Source organism: Photinus pyralis, unplaced genomic scaffold, assembly GCF_008802855.1.
Source record: "Photinus pyralis isolate 1611_PpyrPB1 unplaced genomic scaffold, Ppyr1.3 Ppyr1.4_LG6, whole genome shotgun sequence".
Lineage (NCBI taxonomy): Eukaryota > Metazoa > Arthropoda > Insecta > Coleoptera > Lampyridae > Photinus > Photinus pyralis.
The window spans coordinates 7,452,726-7,458,727 of record NW_022170663.1 but is presented as its reverse complement, the minus strand read 5'-3'; positions in this window follow the sequence as shown (position 1 = coordinate 7,458,727).

Sequence of the window (6,002 nt, the reverse complement as noted above, 5' to 3'; positions counted from 1 at the left end):
CAGGACGAGTCGGATTTAATGATGTTCGCCTTAACGTTTAATTAGAGATTTTATGACATAATGAGTGACCAATTATATCTGGTCGATGTAGGAAATATCGCGTTGACTTTTTTAACGTAGTAGGTACTGGTTGAGGCATAGATCGTTCACCTTTCTGTTTATGGCATAATGACCATTTTGCTATAATAAGTAAACAACTTCATATAAGTCTTCGGGTGGCTTTTCTTAAGAAACAGAAATACGAGACTGGATGTGCGATTAAAAGCAAGAGTGAAAATATTTTAACTAACTAACTTAAACAGCAATTTCCTAAGCTCAACGTTTGTAGAGGGTGCCAATTAATTAAAATTTAATTAATAACTAATGACCTAGACCTGTGAGAAAAGGAATTTGGGCTAAAATAAAATTTATTTTTCGACATATACAGGGTGGCCCAACGAAAACGAAACCGACTGAATAACTAGTAAGGACATAGTTTAAATCTTTTGTTTCGGTTTGATTCTTATCAACAAATACAATAGACAAATCTGTTTCATGCAAATAATCGTCACGGGTCGATTCCTTTAGGAATATTAAAATTACTTCGAACAAAATTACTTATGCGCATTCCTAAAAATTATCGACCCCTACTTTATACAGATCAAAAAATTTACTGTAACTTACAGTTATTGACGTGGGTAATATTTTCTTCTGGTAACAAATCTTTCCTTGGAAATGCTGCTTTCTTTAGAAATATGGAAACAGATCGCTTCGATGAATACAAAATTTGGCGGAAGAAAAATTCGTATGAATTCCGAATCCAAGCAAATCGGTTACAAATTCTCGAAACTAATACTCGTGATCATGCACAGGAATAAAATGCCAATGTTCCGCTGTGTTGATATTAATTTTGCCCAATTTATTAATTAGGGCAAATGCATCCTTTAAGTGTCGCTGACGTACGCCGTTACATTACAAAATTTTATTTATCGCACAAGGCGTTGTCCAATGACGTCACTCAACTTTGAGGAACTGCCTTTTAACTAGCCGTTACCCTTACCGATCCAAAAAACTGCTTTGTTTATCACAATGAATTACAGTTATTGTCAGTTTATTTCATCGAGTTTTTTTATTCGAAAAGCGGTTCTCCGACTTGAAAATGTTCCTTCGCGTGTATTTTACCACTCGTAAATAAACAGCCTTGTTACGAATCAGGCTGCGAAAAAGTTTTTCTTCGTCCCGTAGTTGATTGTAATTTTTCTATTCATTCGCTTATAAAATTGCAGGAATTTCCACGGAATATCTTTACAGATACGCGAGGATATTTCTCGCGACGTAGCTAAAAATGTCGACCGCGAATCAATGTTGTCACAAACCGATATTTGGACGTAATCGCCCTTGAAGTTAAATAAAAGCCTTTCGTTTTTACGTGAAATAAACCAAGAATAGTAATAATTATGGTACCCAAATTGGTACTCGCTCGCGAAAATCGGCTTAGAAAGCTCGCTATTTGAATCTTGCCCGTTAGAACAACGACCTCGACTGGCGGTCCCTAACAACCAATAGGAAACCCGCATTTGGCTTTTTTCAGCCCGCTTAAAATGGAATAAACGCAACTTTTAGAGATCGTGGCAACCATGCTCGTTTACCTCTATTTTCTATTAATTTTAGGTAATAGGTAGTTCTTAATAATACCCTTCTATTTTCTTGTTATCTCTTGATATCGCCAGACTTACTTTAGTTCAAGTTAACTATGAAGCGGTACAATTTCCCTATGTTTAACAGAATTCAAATTCAAAGCCGCATTTTTGAAGCGGCAACGCGGCCACCTGTCACACCCCAAATCTAATACCTATCTTCTCCAAAATCCCCTCTAATTTCCTTAAAGCTTCTTGCATCATTTATGCAATTTATTTTCCAAATTTTCTTTCATGTTTCCCAAAATTCGTTCGTATTTCCTCAGAAGCTTCTCTAATGTGTTCAAAATTTCCGCTTTTCCTGGCAAAGTACTGATAAATTTCCTCTATTTTTCCCAAAAATTTTTTCGTCGGCTTAGGTGTCTCCAGTTTTTACATTTCATAAAAATTTGCATTTTACTTAGCTTATAATTTCCTAGAATCTTCTTCTTTTTCGTTAACATTTCCTCGTAATCCTCTAGAATCCAAAACTTACCCTTATTCCTCCGCGAATGCTTTCATTCCACTTTACCTTTTATTCCCCCTTTCCCTTGTATTGAATTAAATGTCCCCAATTTAAATATAAAATACATAATTGTATTTCATTAGAACTTGCGTTTTACTCCTCCAAAATAACTTTTTTCCAGAATTTCCCCGTATTCCTTAGAATTTTTTTATTACTTCCTCCAAACTTCCCTAGTATTTGTCCGTCCCCCAAAATATTATTATAGTTCTCCCATACCTCCCTTTAGTTCGTGTACGAAATAACTGTACTTTTCGTCTAATTTCACCAAAACTTCTTATGTTGCCTTGCTTCTTTAATTTCCACGCGGTATATGTTACAGCATTTTCTTAAACATTGACTTATTATTTTTCAGAATTGTGTCCATATTTCCCTAGAATATCTTCGTATTTCCCTAAAATTTGCACTGAAGCTTCCTGGATTCTTATAATCTTTTTTGCATTAACTTGAATAACTCTGGGAAGTGAATACCATAATTTTCTTAAAATTTTCCGTTTACTTTCCAAAAGTTTCCTTCTTTTTTTCACTTTCATCATCAATCAAAAAATAGTTACATATTGTACCGAGTGTTGGGCATTGGGGCGCCATCTAGTCGATAAAAGGTTAGTCACCGGAGATAAACTGACTCATCTTTTATCGACTTGATGGCGCCCCGATGGCAGCGGATGCGACGCATTCTTCTCTCGAAATATGGTACGCCTACTAGACTCTTCGAGAACGTACCGTGATTGTTTCTAGAGACTTTCCGTTTGCTATATAAGCAACTTTCAGCGTATTTAAGTCAGTTCCATTATTGACACCGAAGTGATTATTAGTAAAGTTCGCACTCGTAGGTGATAAATTGGCTTCATTAATAATTAATTGTAAATCAATAAATCACGTAATTCAATTTACGTTACGGTATATAATATGAAATAAAATTAATTATCGAAACTCCACCTGCGTTTAATTTGTTTTAACTCAAAATCTCATACTTGAAATCGTACATATCCTACCTAATTGACCACTCTTCTATAACTTGACTCTTTTTAAACAATATTGAGAATTGGTGCTCCAGTTTTACACACAATTCGTAATCTTAAAAAATAGAATATCCCGAACCCAGCTATAATGTGTTCGTTATTTAAATGTAACTGCAAAATTTTAGATGGGTTCGCCCGTGCAATTCGATATTAGTAAAGTATCGACACTTTAAAGGTTTTTTTATGACTATTCAACCAACAAACTCTCATTTTTTACGCTTTTAAAGGAAAAAAGATACTGGTTTGAATACAAAAATTTAAAAAAATGATTACCTTATTTACAGTAGCGAAATCCTCACAGCATGCAACTCCAGTACGGAAAGTTCTACTGTCCGATCTCCGAAAAGATCTCGTAAAGGAATGTGGCTTAACTTTTTTTAAATATTCAAGCGATTGCAAAATTACGTAATCCGTCGGAAAACGAAAATAAGTTAGCTGCGCACAGGAGGCCGACTGAATGACTTTATGCATTCTATTTTTAGTCCACTTTGCGAGTTTAGCGTCAAAGAGTTCCAACAAAATAAGTAAACAGTTTTTCGCCCTAAGGCGAATAACTTAGGCGCATTTTCAATGCATTTATCAGTACTTCCCTAGAGGCTATGGCTATATGTTTATTTATCTATGGTTAAAACCTCCCAATAAGTAAGAAAGTTGTCATTGTGCAATCGCGCATCTTATTTTTCCAATATGCGATATGCTTGCCTTTACTAGGAGGTGGTTAAAATTTCAAACTAGGAGCATCTATTCTTTTACAACTTAGTAATTATACGTATTTTTCCTCGCATGGAAATTACCCAACGAAACTGCGCGCGCTTCAACGCAAAAATCTCTGGCACTAAGTATTCACGAAGGTTCATTCATAATCCAAAAACTACGCCTGGTACTTTAGCGCAAACGCTTTAATGATTCATAATGGGAAATATCAACGCGACACTTTTTTTTCGGTTTCGACTTTAATTTTCCGGCTGCTTGAGCTTAATTTTCCACCAACTAATTAACAACTATGCGCCGATCTTTCGGGTTATTGACTTAGCTCTGCTGTCGCGGCCCTCAGCGTGTTCTCTCGTGACTTCGTGCGCAATATCTCCCGAGTGTCTTCGAACGACTCAACTTCATTTTTCGAAACTACGCCCACCGACCATTTTAATCTGTTCAACCAATAAAATTCATTTCTTTTAGCCAATAATATCTCCAGAAACGCAAAATGCCAGAAACCTCGACGTTGCATTAACGGAAAATTCCCACAAACTTGGCAGTTCACACGACCCATTTTAAAGAATCCTGTCCTATAGGTATAGTAAGCTTAAAATCTCCCCCACACTTATATGGCCTTTTATACAGTGTCCATTTTTCGAGTACCGCTATGGGGATCTCGCTTATCTTAAGAGAGAGAAAGTTGATTAAATGAGGAGAGTTGCGAAAAGAAAAGAAATTTTTGAAAATATCGTAAAAAACGAAAATTTCTTATTACGTACTTATAAATACGTGGCATTTTTATTTTTTCCTATGGACGCCATTTTGAATTTCGGCATGTTGAGAATACGTATTTGTTTTTTTATTTACAGATTATTACAGATGGTGTTCCGCATCACATTTTCCCTAAAAATACAAGAGAAGTTTCAGCCTAGCTGAATCGACCGACACATCAAGTGATTTGGAGACTTGAAAAACACAAATATGGGCCTATTTCTCAAACGCTAGATCCAGGAGATCATTTTTGGTTCTGTTACTAGAAACGTACGCACCGCTGAAAGAAATAGTGCAGGGTGGGTTTATGTATAATGTGCGTGGGTGATATGAATATTATCACCGATCAAACGGAAGTTATATTCAGGAACACATTGCTAATTAAAGAAGATGCAAATTGGAGTGTGTATTCAATTAAAAACAATACATTGATGGCACTCATTAAAAAAACTAATCGTGAGCGTCAGCCAACAGTTTCCCAGCATATAATTAACTGTATGGGTAGTTTGCTTTTTTTCAGTCATCGGTCTTTCAAAACTAATTTTAAACGTCTATATTTAAATTTGAGGTCAGCGAGCATTATTTGCAAAAATGAATATGAACATCTTCATAAAGCTCGAGCGGTAAGAAAATTATGTATACGCCGTGAACAAAGGCACTAAAACTTATCTTCTCTTTTTATGATGTGCTTCACTTGTATTTGAATGGGGTTTACACCTACACCTCGGGTATGGGTTCTTTATGTTTCGAAGGAATGGGCGTGACAGACACTAACGTTCAAATCGTTTACCCATGCATGCATTAAATTTCAATTTCAAGCGCGGTTTGTGATTTGCAAAGGAATTTCTTGTGTACCTACCGACTTTCACTCGAATCATCGGAAAATGTCAACCGAAGTACCGAAAAGAAAGCGTCGATTTATATAATTTCAATTAGAGATAATTAATTTATAACTTTCCAATCGTGCCCTGTTTACATTTTTGTAAGGTCCAAACCAATTAACTCGAATTGGTAGGTACTAATCTGCTTGTGTTAGGTAAATGGCGGTAAATTGAGATAAATTAGTCGTTGTCTCATTGAAATTCAGATGAATTTAGGGCATGACTTCCATTGCTTGTTAAGAAAATGTAAAATAGAATTATAGAAATGAAGATTAACGGATACGTTGATGGAACAAATCGATGGGTGGAATCGGCATAAATTATTATACAATGACTTTTAAGGATTATCTCATATGGGAGATCGTCTATTTGGTATTCTGGCCCAATCTTTTTTGTCCGCATTCGCATTAATACTGATTTGAAATTGTAATTGAATTACTGACATTTTTTCCGT